This window comes from Antechinus flavipes, chromosome 1 (assembly GCF_016432865.1).
Source record: "Antechinus flavipes isolate AdamAnt ecotype Samford, QLD, Australia chromosome 1, AdamAnt_v2, whole genome shotgun sequence".
Lineage (NCBI taxonomy): Eukaryota > Metazoa > Chordata > Mammalia > Dasyuromorphia > Dasyuridae > Antechinus > Antechinus flavipes.
The window spans coordinates 662,531,599-662,548,489 of record NC_067398.1 but is presented as its reverse complement, the minus strand read 5'-3'; the positions used below and the strand labels follow the sequence as shown (position 1 = coordinate 662,548,489).

The following is a 16,891-nucleotide window of genomic DNA, read 5'->3' as shown; positions in this document are numbered from 1 at the left end:
GAGCGTGTATCGTCAGTGAGAATCAGAAAGGAGCAACAAGGAGTTAAGTCGCCATCTCCAAGCTGCTGCAGAGACACTAATCACGTGTCATGCAAGCTCCAATCATCATTTACTGCTCTCCAAAAAGGAGGAACAGGTAAGGATGTACCTCACTGACGATACCGAAGAGTTCGTGGTAGCCAGGGCCAGGAAATTTCAACTCTTATTTAGCTTATGACGACTTACCTTTCCCTAGTTTTTTTTCTCTTTTAGTCCAACTATCATTGAAAAAAATAGTGCTCCTTGGTTTTTCTCTTTTAAAGAATTGAAATAAGACAAATTTCACTTTATTTGTATGTGCAAACAGTACTCTCCCAACAAGCCTCACGGTTCATTTGCATAATTCTAGGAACTTGTGACGCATTACAATCGTGCACAGTATCTGGTGGGGCGGAACACTTAGGAACTAAACCGTAATCACTGGAAGAGCGGCGTACTTTCTCAATTTTAGGATCCTGTAGTAGATGGAAAATCCCATTTCCCCGGGTTTTTTTCTTTCTCTAGCAATATGATCATCATCCAACTGCCTTTGTGCCTAGATTTGCAAGCTTCTTTGCCCCTTTCCCCAACGAGATAAAAACTGAGTTGTATTAAAACTAGTAACAGACACACAGACACACATACATATATACACGTTTCAGAATGCTGTTTGGATCAGAGATCTAGAAATGTAGAGATATTACTTAAGATTAATCCTGGGGGCCATGGACTTATTTTTAAAAAAATATTTTGATAAAATTTTCAATATAATTAGCTTCCTTTGCAAATTCTATATATTTTATTTTGTGCATTTACAAAGGTGATTCCATGAAGGGTTCACAAAGTGTTCAGAACCCACCCCTACTCCAACCCCCTCCAAAAAATAAACATCTTTGCTCTAGGGCTTCTGTTTTTTAAAATCTCCTTCTCTACAATTTTGAGAAAATTCCCAACTTGTGCTAACAAAGTTTTTAAGAATGATTGGGTCAGTAAGACCTGGGTCTAGAACCCGCTGTCAAAGCATACTAGTGGATGAACATGGTCAAAGTTACTTCAACCTCTCAGTGCCTTAGCTCAGAGAATAAGAAACGCAAGGAAACTTGAAGGCCATCGGAGGCCTTTAGGAAACTAATCGATGGCTCAATATTTATTTATTATATGCTGTCTCGGTTGTTATAGGAATACAAAGAAAGTCACAAACACCAAAATTAGGGGTTTTACCAAATTTAATGAACATCCCTCCAAATGTCCACAAAGTATAATAGAAAAATGTTACATATGAAACTATGAATCTCCACTATATATATCTTTTAAAAAACTAAATGTTTACAATAAATTCAGAAATGTCCTAATGATGCAGGAAAGATTCCTTTCTTTGTGATTCCCAACCTCCCCTAGTTAATATAATTACTCTTTAACTCACAAATCCTGCTCCCTCGCTGCTAGTTGGGGTTTCTTTTTAAACTTCCTTCTTTTCTTTTCTATGCATTAAAAAATGCTTCAGTGACATTTTTTTCTTCTTTTTTGCCATCAGTATTGCTAGCTTCCCCCTTTCCTTCCTGTGCTTCCTCCAATAGAAAAGCTAAAAAAAAAAAAAAAGAGAGAGAGAGAAAAGCACAATTCAAATACATATAGGTGACAAGGGTTTTCTTTTTTTATTTTAATAAAGGTGAGACATGTAGTAAGAATAAAAGATTATTGTTAAATTAAATGAATAAATAAATAAATTTATAATAAAGACAAATCCAGACATTTGCTATGTACAACAGCGTGTTTTCATTTTGTGCCCTGAGTTCATCACATCAGCCCTCTACAGGGAAGTTCTAATCACACTTCATCATTAATCTTCTGGAATCATGGTTAGCCATTGCATTGATCAGAGTTCTCAAATCTTTCAAAGTTATTTTTCTTTATAATGTTATTACTGTATAAATTGCTTTCATTCTCCACTGGAATCCCAGGATGTGCTGTTTAAGTTAGCTCTTAAAGATGATCTTGCAGATTCATCAAAATAAGACATGGGAATAGCCTCTACCCTCAAAGATGTTACATTCTAAGCACATGAACACAAAACATAAAAAACAGATACAAGGTAGCTTGGGATTAGGAAAGTGTTAGTAATTTCAGGGACCACCAAGAAAGGTCTGGCGCAAAAGGCAATATACTCAACCTGTGTCTTAGAGAATCCAGAATTTCTAAGAGGTGGAAGCAGGGAAGATATGCCTTCCAGGCCTTAGAAAAAAACAATTCAAAGATTTTTTGGAGATAGGAAATAGAATATCAACTGTAAGGAGCAACAAGGCCAAGTTTGTCTGAGTTAGAAAGTATTAATGTACTGTAGAGTAGTAATGTATAACCAAAGTTCTAAATATCATCAGGTTGTGAGATTTTTAATTGTCCAAAAGGGATATTTTATTTGATAGCCACTGAAATCAGACCAACATTTTAGGAAAATTACTTCGGTAGTGTTGAAGGAAGATTTTTTTTTTTAAGAGATAAAAAAGGTCTATTAAAAGCAGCTGTGAACAGCTACATGGGATTGAAATAAAGAAATCTTTGACATTCAACAGAATGATTTCAGAAAGACCTGGAGAGACTTGCATGAACTGATGCTAAGTGAAGTGAATAGAACCAAGAGAGCATTGTATAGAGTAACAAGACTATGTGATAATCAGTTCTGATGAATATGGCTCTTTTCAACAATGAGGTAATTCAGATCAATTCCAATAGACTTGTGATGGAGAGAACTATCTGCATATAGAAAGCGGATCATGGGGACTGAATGTGGATCACAACAATGTTCACCTTTTTTATTGTTGTTCTTTGCTTGCTTTTTTTTTCCTTTCTAATTTTTTCCCTTTCTGATTTGATTTTTCTTGTGCAGCATTATAAATGTGGAAGTATGTTAAGAAGAATTGTATTTAAAAAAAAAAAGAAGAAGAAGAAGAATTGTATTATTTAATCCTCCAAAGGATTACTTGCTAACTAGGAAAAGGAAGTGGGGGGAAGGAAGGGAGAAAAAATTTGAGCACAAAGTTTTGCAAGGGTGCATATATTTTGAAAATAATAAGCTATTTTTTTTTTAAAAGAAGACATCTTCATGAGTACAAATATGACCTCAGACACTTAGTAGTTGTATGATCCTGGGCAAGCCACTTGACCCTGTTTGCCTCAGAAGGAATTGATAAATCAAGTCAAGTTTCCAAGAAAACCTTCAAATTGGAATCATGAAGAATCAGACATTATGGAATAAGAGAACATGTAACTAACTCCATTTGTCCCCTTCTCTTTATTCTAGCTGATAAAGTACAAGTAGGCCCTTAACAAATACTTATATCTGACTGATTGTTAAAGAAAGTACTGTTTCCTTATATATCACCAAACTGGCACCCAACTGCTTTGTAAAAGTTTATCTTCTTTTTTGTTACTCTCTATGGCACACATATGTGTATATGTATGTTCATATTATGTATGTCATCTGCTGAGTTATCAGATATATATGTCTATCCCCTACTGCTGGGGCATGTCATACTATTGAGTGAATAAATGATATGCAGCTTCCCTGTCTGTTTAATTGATTGATGAGGTCTTGGCTAACTAGATGGGCATTGACCTCATCAATCAATTAAAAAGGCAGGTAAGCTGTATACTATCTGGAAGCCTAGTTTCTGAAACAAATGGGAAGGAATACTGATAGAATCATCTTAGTCTTAAGTAGGGCTTTTGTTCTTAAGAAGGCCTTTTATTCAACAAAAGGCTTTTGATTTTTACAAAACTTTTGCATACAGGCCTACCTCAGATGGAGATCTATGGAAATCACAACTTTATTTAACCAATCAGACAGCCAAGTTATGAGCCAAACCCCAGAGCTTATAATTCCCCTATAAAAGATATGCTTGTACTTTAGATCCTTGCTAATTTCTCTATGAATTTATCCGACCAGTCAATGCATACTCTTAATTTGTGGAGTTTTCCTTTTAATGTGTCTTTCTTCTGGTTACTGCTAGGGAACTTGTTATCCCCTTGTTGCTAAAATCCCTTTTCGTAGCTAAAGACTGTTATGTATTGGAATAGCTTTTTGCAGTGTAGAAAAATCTTTGATCCTTGATTTGGAAAAGATTTATGCCTATGAATTCTTTTGAGACAACTTCCAACACTATATAACCCCAATATACTATTGGGGTAGCACCCCATCATTATCGTGACCTGGTGCAAGGAGAATTGTACCCCATAACTTCAACTCCATGATGCTTTATTTGGGCAGTAACTAGAAAGGATACTGAAAATTTTCTCTATAGTAGTGAATGAGATAGAATGAGATCTCTGAAGACAGTTGTGAAAATCGAGTAAGGCTTCATCTATCCCAGAGTTGGAGTAGGCCTGAAAGTCTTTGGGCATTGACTCAAGGACATAACTAAGTCCCCTTCCTGCTATTCTCCCATGACATCATTTTCTTCCTACTGATGCTGTTTGAGTGGTCTAGATTAGTGTCTTTAAGAGAGTTGTTAAGAATCCCCTTTAAAATGGCTGCAAGTTTTAGGATTCACTCATTCCTGAATATTAGTTGCAAAATGAAAGTTTATTATTAGATAGAAATCAATTTACCCAGAGACTGACTTCTGTAATGGCAGATCTATGGGAAAATGGAATTTTGCACTGAGAGAATGCAGTTCTCAGTGGACAGGAAATCTTGGCAGCTGAATGAGCTACCAAGGACCATCTGTAAAAGACCTTCGTTGAAGGAAGCTATTATATTGGGTCTTAGTGGGGGCTGGGACAGCCAAAGTTGGCTCATCTACAAGCTGGATTTCAGCTTGAGCTGGAAGTTGAATAAAATTGAATGAGTTCCTTTAATTTAATAGGGTTGGAATTCTTTTGCTCGGGACTGAACCAACCCCACCTAGATAATAGAATCAAACTGTCTTGTTTCCCTTGGGCAGGGTCCCTCACTGAGGCAAAGTTGAAGATTTTCTCCTTTAAGGAGTTTTAGAGTTTCAGGGTCCTATCTTCACTATCTCAAAAAATATGGGCAGCTATGTACTTATTGGCCAAAGTTCAATTTCCTGAGTTCTTGAGTTTAGAATGTAAGACCCTCAGGATGAGGGTCAGTGTGGGAGGGGTATTTGAGTTAGGGACTATTTAAAGTGTCAAACTTGTCCCAAAGGTGTCTCCTCCTTTCCATTGCTTGTTTGACTGGAGGGAAGGCTACTTCTCTTGAGAATGTGTAACGAACTTTTGTTTTGCTCCTAGAGATATCTCCAGCCTTTTTTTTTTTTTTTTAATTAAATGGTGATCAGTCACCATTCTGATCCATACAGTAGCTATGTGGAGAATGGATTGATTGGACTGGGAAAAGTTTTATAGGAGAAAGACCAAGTATAAAGTTATTGCAATAGTACAGGAGAGAGATAGCGATTGCTTAAACTAGGGTTGTTTTATTGGGAATGTATGGAGAGGAAAGGGGAAAGAAAACAGTGAGGGGATAATAAGAAAACTCTGGAATTTATTGCATAGTGGCAGTGATCTAGTCAGTCTTGAGTTTTAGGAAGTTTGACAGTTGGGTGAATAGAATGGAGCTTATATTGTAGTTCCATCTTTGAAAGAATTCAGGCTCAGACAGTCTCCAACCCAAGCAAGGGCATATATTTGGGCATTTACTTGGGGCAAGGAATAACATACCACTGGGGTCTGATTGTTAAGGGAGGCAGCAGCAGCTCAGCATACTAAGGAGAGATTTTATTTATTTATTTTTATAGTTACATCTTTTTTTATTACAGTCCCTATTCTTTTCTTTTTTAAGTTTAAAAATTTTTTTTAAATAATTTTTTATTGATAGAACCCATGCCAGAGTAATTTTTTACAACATTATCCCTTGCACTCACTTTTGTTCCGATTTTTCCCCTCCATCCCTTCCCCCTTCCTTCCTCTAACCTCCCTCCCCGCCCCCCAAATGGTGAGCAGTCCCAGACATGTTAAATGTGTCACAATATATCTTAGATACAGAAGGTAGAAATAACCGGGGAAGAAAAACAAAAATGCAAACAGTTTACACTCATTTCCCAGTGTAGCTGGGTGTAGCTGCTTTTGTCCATCATTGATCAATTGAAACTGAGTTAGATCTCTTTGTCAAAGAAATCCACTTCCATCAGAATACATCCTCATATAGTATCATTGTTGAAATATATAATGATCTCCTGGTTCTGCTCATTTCACTTAGCATCAGTTCATGTAGGTCTCTCCAAGCCTCTCTGTATTCATCCTTCTGGTCATTTCTTACAGAACAATAATATTCCATAACATTCATATACCACAATTTACCCAACCATTCTCCAAATGATGGGCATCCATTCATTTTCCAGTTTCTAGCCACTACAAACAGGGCTGCCACAAACATTTTGGCACATACAGGTCCCTTTCCCTTCTTTAGTATCTCTTTGAGGTATAAGCCCAGTAGGAGCACTGCTGGATCAAAGGGTATGCACAGTTTGATAACTTTGGGGGCATAATTCCAGATTGCTCTTAAGGAGAGGTTTTATATAGAAAAGAGATGTAATGTTCTCTAAAATATAATGTTCTCTGGAAGCAGGTTTCTTGGGGAGCTTCTGAAGGCAGCATTAGTTTCAGTTCAGAGTAATAACTACCTCAAATTCAGCCAGAAGTTAAAGTCCAAATCCTTTATTGTTTCCTTTTAAGTCTTGTCTCCTTCCTTAGGCCTGGTTAGCTTTCTTAGAGGTCTATCTTTCTCCTTGGTTCCTGCTGCTAGTCCTTTGCCTCTGCTTCTTCAGCCTCTAGCTCCCTTCAAATCTCCAGCCAGCACAAAGGTGGAATATGGAATCTATCTGACTCTGCCTCCGAGAGTGGGCTGTGTCTTAGTGGGCTTGTCCTCCAGTGGGCTTCTCCTTATATATGATCTCTTAAAGATATGAATCTTGTGGAACTCTAATAAGTACTAAGTACATTAGTGAACTAGAGAACTGTTAAGTACCATGCTAAATTAGATAATTATTGTCTCTCTTAATTCCAGTAACTTAGCACTTTGTAAGAATTCTAACAAAGAAAGAATAAGTGTGGGGGGAAAAAACCAGGAGAATTGGGAAGAGTAGAAATATTGTATAGTCTTAGATGAGATGCTAAATGTTTGTATAATCTTGAATAAGGTATGCATGGGAAAAGTCCTTATGATTGGATTTGTTTCAGATAAGATATACGTGGAAAAGATCCTTTTGTGAGACAGAGAGAAACAAAGACAGAGATAGAGACAAAAGGACAAAGAGACAGGGAGAGACAGAAAGTCACGATATTGGAGCTGGGGCAGCAGTTAAGATTCATCAGAGAGATCTGAGAATGCAAAATCATCAGGAAGGTATTTCAATAGTACAGGCTTAAAATGGTAAGCATCTTCACCAGTATGATGACAGTAGCATAGGAAAGAAGGGAAATATTTGATCGCTATTAAGAAGGTAAAATCAACAAGCTATGACAACAGATTGGTTATAGAAGCTGAGAGTGAAGACAATTATGATACCTAGATTTCAAATCTGAGTAACTGGAAGAATGGTAGAATGGTAGCATGGTGGTATTTTTGTTAGTAATAGGGAAATTCAAAAGAGGGGAAAGTTCCACAGGGAAGATGAAGTCAGTTCATCTTTGGATATATTATTGTGAGAAGTAAAATTATAAGGTTTTGTTTCCACAATTGAAGAGCTTCAAAGTCTTACAGCCTCTTTCTCTGTTCTCTTTTTTTCTCAGAAAAGGATGTAATATAAGCTTTAGGGTGAGTACATACTGACTGAACAATATTTTGAGTCAACAGAAGTAACACAGGTGTTGGTTGAGTGCAAAAGACCTGGATTTATGCCCCAGGACAACTAAATTTTTTAATCGAGCATGCTTAATAAGCCTCATGTATAGTAATTCCTCCTCCCAAAAGGAGGAGACATCCATCATTTTTGAACATATTATGAAGTGGCAAAGAAAGGATTTCACATGATGTGAAGTCATGAAGCTAATACACATCTGAGAGAGGATTTGAACTCATCTGTTTGACTCTAAAAATATTTATCAAGGAGTATATGTAGAGGGAGTGTCATGAAATGTTAAACTTTGGGAAGATCTCCTCCAATGGAAACCCTGAGGAGAAGAAGTTGGAATTAGGGCAGAATTATAGAATATAACTGCTAATTCTAGTTCCTGTAAACTTTGTGTGCTCTCTTACAGGAGTATCAACTCAATTCTTGTAAAAAATGTAATAAAGTCTTCCTCCACTCACTGCAAGAATTTGAATCTGAAGTTTTCATTTCTAAAAATCTCTACATGACTTACATTTGAAAGGTCTTACATTTGAAAGCAAATACAGATTGAGACTGGAGACTGGGAGAGAATAATCAGGACAGGTAGAGCTGAGAGTTAACTGAAAAGAGATAACTGAAACAGAGACTTAATGAGGTCCTAATCCTAATTACACCAACGTGGATCAATCAAGGGTCTTTTACCTAATGAGTGCATACCCTATTTAACTCTTGGAGTTCTTCAGAAGTGGGAGACTGCCTTGGAATTGAGACTTCAGGAGGAAAGACATGTTTCTTTTTATTAGAAGTTCAAAGGTTTTAGGCTAATTTAATTTTAAAAGTATTTAGGAGGAGAGCTGTGTGATTTCACAAAGTGTATGCAAGAAAATATTTAAAGTAAATACAATGGACATGAAAAGTTGTGGAGATCAGGAAAAGTTTCTTGTAGAATATGATACTTGAATTCAGTTTTGAAGGAAGTGAGGGTTTCCATGAGATAGAGAAGAAAAGTAATTGCATTCCAGGTGTGAGGGATGTCAAAGACCCTTACCCAAAATGACTACTCAGAGATCACTCAGTAGAAAGCAAAAAGGTTGTTTATTAATAAATTCTCATGAGAATGAGCAATTCCACCTCGAGGAGGAAAGAGAGAAAGCTCATGATAGAAGGGCTAAAGAAGTAGTAAAGATAAACAGTTTTTATAGTTTCTGTTACAAAGGATTACATCATAGGTTGGGGAGCATTGAAAAATAGGTGCCCTCTCCCCTAATTGAATGTCAAATATTGGTGCCAAAGGCAGATTAGAATGGAATATTTTCAGTTTCCCTGACTCTGAGAGGAATCATCCATCAGACTTTCAAACTTCAAATTACTGAGTTGAAGGCATTTAATAATCTAAATATTGATAGCATTAAACAAGGATAAACATCATCATCTCTGGTTAAGTAAATGTATCTAAAGTTTAAGTAAATATTGGCTTGCACACACAGTTCTTATGTAGGTCACAGAGACATAGAAATAATAAAAAATAAAATACAGAAAAAGATTCATACATTCCTGTAAGTTCTTCACCATATCTCTCTATTCCACACACAGGCATGAAAGAACATCAAAGTAAAATTAAGTGGGTATGATGTGAATATAGCTTCTGGTAAAGAGGTCCTCCCTTTCCCCTTTCTCCCCTCTTCTTTCCCCCCACCCCCTTTAGAGTGCTATTGTTTTAACAATCTGTCAATGATTGTAAAAGTCTTCTGATCTAAAAATATAATAATATTGCTTCCCTTAGATTTTAGGAGAGATATATTAGTAAGACCTTCTGACCTTAAAGTGCTATTTTCTGACAATTTGTCTGTAAGTGATTTTAAAGTGTTTTGGCCTTAGAATAGTCCTGCAAACATTGCTGACTGTCAGATACATAATCTGCTGGTCAGTGATAACCAAATTCCTGGGACCACTTCTTAGTTCTACCTGTAGGACATAAAATTGGCATATCAGTGACATAAAGAACTGGATAAATTTGTCTCTTTACTCCTGGTTCTTTGCTAAATCCTTTTGGAACTTAGTCCACTTCAATTGGTATTACAATTACAATAAATTTTGTCCTTTGACTTTGATATGGGTTCAAACCTACAAATTCTTTTGAGACATCTCACAATATTAGTCTGCATCCCCCAACCATTTGGGTTCTCTTCCCAGCCTCAGCAGGTACAAGAATTATTATGTAATAAAACTAGAAAAAATAGTTTGGGACCAGATTATGAAGCCCTTTAAAAGCAAACCAGAGAAAATCTTCTATCCTAATGGTAATAAGGAAAGCAAATTTAGAATTGATGAAGTAGGAGAATGAAATGTTCAGATCTGTGGTTGAGAGAGGAGTAGAGAGGGAGAGAAAAAGAGAAAAAAGAAAAGAGAATAGAGCAACACAAAACAGAATGGAAGCGATCAAAGAAGAAAGAGAAAAAAACAAACAAACATCCAGAGTAGAAACTTAAGGAACACCATAGTTAGCGAGCATGATATTATTGAAAACAAAATTTTGAATTCAGAAAAGGACTCAGGAAAAAGAGTCCATGCAGTGAATGGACTGGATGAATGAAAGAGTTTCAACTTTTAATAAGTTCCTTCAGGAATTGAGTGTGGAACTAGGCTGAACACATCCCCATCTCCATATCCCCAAACCCCTAAGCTGGGAGAACTTTTTTATCCTATTCCTGATAGCTAGTCCTTTCCTCTATTCCCCATTGTTTGGGATACAAGGTGTCTCACATGCTTCTTGGCTGACTTCTACACATTACTCCTTGGTATATTTCCCCCCTTCCATTCATAGAATTGCATGTTCAGAAAATGGCTGCTTAATTCCACACAGAGATGGAGAAGTTACTATTCATAAGCAATTAAACATGTATACATCAACTAAGTTGTGGCTTTTATCTTACTTTCAGCATCTTTAAATACACAACCAGTTTTACAGTTTAAGGTGATTTCAGGAACTCCCCTCCTTTGAACTATTTCCTTTTTTGGGTATCTGTGTTTGATCTATGGAAACATAACTTTTTGTTGGTTTTCACAATATGAATTGATGATTCAATAAAAGAAATTAAATTGCAACGGTCAGTAAGTTAAAAAGAGAGCTGGGACAGAATAGTGTAATATCCATATAGCCAACAGTTTAAGGAAAATTTCTGTACTTTCAAGGTCTCAGTGCCCTTCACATAGATATAGAGATAGGCAAGGGATTTCATTGGAATAGGGAACTTCCCAATGAGGAAATTAATATTTCTCTTCTAGTTATTGTCTGACACAATTTCCTGAGGGCCATCTCCAATTGTCCTGACCTATATTTTGCCACGGAACTCAGATGGCATAGGAGGGGAAAGTGAGGCAAATGACTTTCTACAGTCCTCCTCATCTAAATCCAACTCATTGCTGTGAACTGATCCAACCACACTGAAGAGCAATTTGGAACTCTGCCCCAAGGGCTATCAAACTATGCATACCCTTTGATCCTTTAGTGTCTCCACTGGGTCTGTATCCCAAAGAGCTCATTAAAAAAGGAAAAGGACCCATATATGCAAAAATGTTTGCATGGGTAATTTTTCATCATTGACCCTTGCAAACACTTCTGTTCCAACTTTTCCTCTCCTTCTCTCCACCCTCTCCCCTAGATGGCAGGCAGTCCCACAAATGTTAAATATGTTAAAGTATATATTAAATACAATATATGTGTACATATTTATATAGTTAATCTTGTTGCACAAGAAAAATTGGATTTAGAAAGAAGATAAAAATAAACTGGGAAGAAAAACAAAAATGCAAGTAAACAACAACAGAAAGTGCAAATGCTATGTTGTGTTCCACACTCATTTCCCAGTATTCTTACTCTGGGTGTAGCTGATTCTGTTCATCACTGATCAATTGGAGAGGAATGGATCCTCTCATTGTCAAAGAAATCCACTTCCTTCAGAATACATCTTCATACACTATCGTTGTTGAAGTATAATGATCTCCTGGTTCTGCTCATTTCATTTAGTTCATGTAAGTCTCTCCAAGCCTCTCTGTATTCATCCTGCTGGTCATTTCTTACAGAACAATAATATTCCATAACATGCTTATACCATAATTTACTCAGCCATTCTCCAATTGATACGCATAGATCTCTATATCTATGTGAAGGGCACTGAGACCTTGAAAGTACAGAAATTTTCCTTAAACTGTTGGCTATATGGATATTACACTATTCTGTCCCAGCTCTCTTTATAACTTACTGACCGTTGCAATTTAATTTCTTTTATTGAATCATCAATTCATATTGTGAAAACCAACAAAAAGTTATGTTTCCATAGATCAAACACAGATACCCAAAAAAGGAAATAGTTCAAAGGAGGGGAGTTCCTGAAATCACCTTAAACTGTAAAAACTTCCAGTTTTTAGTCACTATGAAAAGGTCTGCCACAAACATTGCAAAAATGTTTGTAGCAGTCCTTTTTGTAGTGTCAAGGAATTGGAAACAGAGTAGTATCAGTTTGGGAATAGCTGAATAAGTTATGGTAGATGAATGTAATGGAATATTATTGTCCTATAAGAAACAATCAGCAGGATGCTTTTAGAAAGATCTGGATAGACTTACATGAACTGAGGCTAAGTGAAGTGAGTAGAAGCAAGAGAATACTGTACACAGCAACAAGATTATGTGATGATCAATCCTGATGGATGTGGTTCTTTTCAAGAGTTTCAATAATGAGATGATTCAGGCTAATTCCAATAGACTTGTGATGGAGAGAGTCAAGTGCATCTAGAAAGAGAACTAGAGGGATTGAATGTGGATCACAACACAGTATTTTCACCTTTGTTGTTGTTTGCTTGATTTTTTTTCTTTATCATTTTTTTTCCTTTTTGATCTGATTTTTCTTGTGCAGCATGATGGATGTGGAGATATGTGTGGAAGAATTGCACATGTTTGGCCTATATTGGTTTGCTTGATGGTTAGGGAATGGAAATGGGGAGATAGGGGGATGAGAAAAAAATGAACACAAGGTTTTGCAAGGGTGAATGCTGAAAATTATCTTTGCCTGTATTTTGAAAATAAAAAGCTATTATTAATATTTTTTAAAAGTAAATAAAAACTTAAAAATTAAAAAAATAAGTTTAATTCACTTGCATATCATGATGTCAGCTCCCTGTCATCATGGTGCTCTTCAAGAACGAAGGAGAAAACAACAGGTTCATAGAGCATTGAGAAGTTAAGTGACTTCCCCAGGATTATATGGCCTTTAGGTGTCAGAGATAGGACTAGAGCTTAGCTTTTCCTAACTTTAGGTTAGATTTCTGTCCTCTTTACCACACTGCTTCTCTTCTATAAAAGCTTGTGGTATTGTTGATGGTGATAATTTTTATCTCATAACTCTCTTAACTTCACAAGGAAAACTAATGGTGTCATTAACTTGTGTGTCATTAACACATTAACTTGTGTCAAAGTTCCATGCTTTCTTCGTGTCACCATACTTTTTTTTTTTTAATGATTCACCATCTCCATTTTTTCTCTGTATATTTACACAAATGTTATCCCCTTCTGCTTGAACATTCATGATCACTTCAGCTTAAACACTTTGATTTGATTCTGTTCTTTGTATTAGTTTATTCCTATAAATCTTCAAAAATATGAAGGCCTGTGGAGACCTTCTTTCCACTTTAACTCTTCTGTAGGCAAAGTGATCTTCATCTTAAACTTCTTTCCTTCTCTCTTTCTCATTACTCTCAATAGAACCCTCCTCTTCTCCTCTAGATTTAATGAGAATTAGAAGGGGGACTTTTACCATTTCATTTCTCCTCAGTGATATTTCATACCCATTACTCCAAAACTATCTTTCCATTGTTTGACTCATAGCTCTTGTGTCTCCATCCATTAATCAGCAAAAGTACATGATGCCACAGGCAAAAATTGTGTCCAGGAAAGATCAGAGAGATAGGAGACATATATTGATGGTTAACATTTATGTAGTACGTTAAGATTTGGAAAGTATCTCATGAATATATTATTTCATTTGATCCGTATAACTTGGGAGGGAGATACTATCCTACTATTTCCATTCTATAGGGAAATGTAAAGAAAGGTATGAAGACATGTTGTGAAGTCATGAAGCTAATACAGGTCTGAGAGAATATTTGAAGTTATGTCTGCTTTACTCTAAATCACACTTCCACATCCCCTAGAATAGTTTAGTTAGGAAGGGTGAAGACTTTGGAGAACAGGGAGATTTGGGAGGTACGGTGGGGAGGGGGGGAGTATCTAATCATTCTTGTTCAAAGTCCAAGAGAGAAAAGCACTGGAAGAAATGACAAAGAGAGGGGCAGAGCTCTTTCCATGGCTCTTTATGGTTCATAGAGCTATCTTCTGTAACTGCCTATAGAATTTCTAAAAATCTCCTCCAAACAAGAATCTATCTTTCTTACTCTTGGCTGCCAATCACCTTTAACATATCCCTCATGCAAATCAGGGGTGAAATAGTCAATAGCAATAATAGTTGCTTTGTCATTTTAGTAAAGTGTATATCCATTAAGAAAAGGCCAGTGAGCATATCCAGCTCCTAGAAAGATGCCCTAATTCAGCACATCAAATGCTCACTTGATGTCTGCCCTTTTAATACCCCAAAGATTCTGTGAGCACACACTGATTCTGTGGGCCTATCCCACAGATGACAAATTTATTGATTTAAATTTGACCACTATGAATTTTTATTTTGGAAAAATCCCTTGAATAAAGCTTTATGTAACTCATGCACATGTGTTCAATGTACAATATAAGCATCAAGTATGTGGCAAGCTATGACCTCTGAGGAAGCCATAAAAAAATACAGAAACATTCTTACATTTATATTGAATATTACATTTTCCCAGAGCTATTGAGATCTGTTGAACAAGTACTCCAACGAACTAATAGGTTGGCAAAGTTCAGAATTTCTGGTCCCACCATGATGTGTTTTTATTTTTAACAGCACAGGGCATTTATCTATTTTTTTTTTCCTTTCTCTCCTTTCCTTTCATGTAGTTGAGGCAATGTTCTGCTGGGAGGTCCAGTGCTCATAGACTTTTGGAACTTTCAGGTCATGGAAAGTTCATTCTTAGGGACTCTTCATCTCTGGTAAGAAAAAGGAACAAATGCAAAAGGAGTCAGGTTTACTATATCATCTTTGCCATATTGATCTTTTCTAATACAATTGCTGGGTTACAGCATCTATAAAGTGGGTCTAGTTTGTGTTCTCTTAACTTCTAGATGGATATCATGTTTGCTATAGGTGCAATCTCTCCTATTGACATGATCTATGAAGGTGAGGGAGGGTTAGGAATGAATCACTCCCTGTAAGTTTACTAGATTCCCCAAGGGCACAAACAATTCATATCCTCAAAAAGCATAGTTATTCCTTTTCTGGCCAAATCTGATATACTTGTGATATATTCTGGTCTAGTGGTATATCTAACTTTTTCAGCTAATTTCAGTACTTTTCCTCATGTCATTCAATCCAATGACTAGAAGCTACTCATCCCTAGAATCCTCAAATCTTTGATTGATTCAATAGAGGTGCTTAGGAATTGTTTACAACTAATTCATACTTTTGAAGAATGCAATAAAGGTCTGTAGTGATCGTTCTGGTGTAGTTTACCCATTTTATTGATCGATATCTAAATTCAAAGAGGCATTCTCATCTGATGAAGGAATCAAGAATTGAAGTATTGTGTTATATACAATAATTGGGTGAAGAGCTGACCCCTCCTTTTAAATTTTGGATACATTATAGTATCTGACTGGAACAGACTACCATTCCCCAATTTTGTTGTCCTTTATTGGAAAGGAAATTCCTCCAGGTGATTGTTAGTCTTAACTATTTTGTTTTGTAATCCCCAGAATGCACAATGAGTGACAAATAGTAAGTAAATAATTTGTTTCTTTATTAATTAGTTTTCTCAATGTCCCAGTAAAGTATCAGTTATGGTCTTTGAAGATGAGGAATTTGTGGCTTATTGAAGCTAAATGACTTTCATAGGGTCTCAAAATTAATGTCAAAGGTTGGATTGGAAAATGAGATATTGCCTGACTGATTTCAAATCCTGTCCTCTTTCTTCTATATAGTCTTCCCTCTCACCCTGGCTAGTCCCATCCCGCTGCTGTTGAAAACATTAAATAAAGAGCACTAGATCATCAGAGAAGGTTTGTTGCTAGCTTTACACTAAAATCTTTGCACGGAATAGGTTGAAAAAAGCAAGATTGAATAATAAATGCCATAGAGTCAATGAAATAGTGATAATTAAATTCTCCAAAAACATCCCTCATTTTTTTTTTTCCTACTGGAAAGAACAGGAAAAAATAAAAAGAACCCTGTTCCCAGAGGGGCCGCGTGGCCTAATGGATAAGGCGCCTGATTCCGGATCAGGAGATTGAGGGTTCGAATCCCTTCGTGGTCGTGTGGGTTGTGTTTTTCTGTTTCAGATTCAGGATAGCCTTCCTACCCATACTAGGCTATCCTTCCTTTTCGATTTAATCTAACCCCACCACACTAGGTGAAAAGTATCCCTAAGAGTAAAGCAATTCTAATTTACATCCATGGGAAAGCTTCGGTAACGTGGATTCTTCTAGAGCAACGACATTAAAAACTCAGGGTTCCCTGAGACGTACACACAGTTGGAGCGCAAAGTCATAACGAAGAAAATGCTTTGAGATGTTAAAAATCACATCTCAGATCTGGGGAATGAGTGTTCCCCACACCTCAAAGTCATGACCTCGTCAGCTGACTGAGCCAAAGAGATTTTGTTTACAGTGAACTACCTTTTATGTCCATGGGCACGTGTATCATCTGGAGTCAATGAGGAAAAAGCCCTGCTCATAAGGTAGCTCCAGAGGATGCCGAGGATTCAGAGATAAAGACTGCAGGCCGAGGCGCTCAAACTGCAGCCAGCTTTCGGAAAAGAACTTGGGGTATTTCCTAATCCTCCCTCTCTCTCCTGCTCCTCGGCGCCCACCCTAACCCCATTCTCCCTTTCAGAAGACTGATCAGCCGACTGTGTAGCTTTCTGAGAACCAGCGGTCAGCCGTT

General features: G+C 36.7%; 2 non-coding genes across 2 annotated transcripts; one reads left to right on the top strand and one right to left on the bottom strand.

The window, feature by feature from the left end:
• Positions 1-21: 21 nt before the first annotated feature.
• Positions 22-159, bottom strand: LOC127546080 (U8 small nucleolar RNA). The gene has a single exon (XR_007949941.1). It is a non-coding gene; the product is annotated as a U8 small nucleolar RNA (small nucleolar RNA).
• Positions 160-16,189: 16,030 nt separating this feature from the next.
• On the top strand, positions 16,190-16,262 carry TRNAR-CCG (transfer RNA arginine (anticodon CCG)). The gene has a single exon. It is a non-coding gene; the product is annotated as a tRNA-Arg (tRNA).
• The last annotated feature ends 629 nt before the right edge of the window (positions 16,263-16,891 follow it).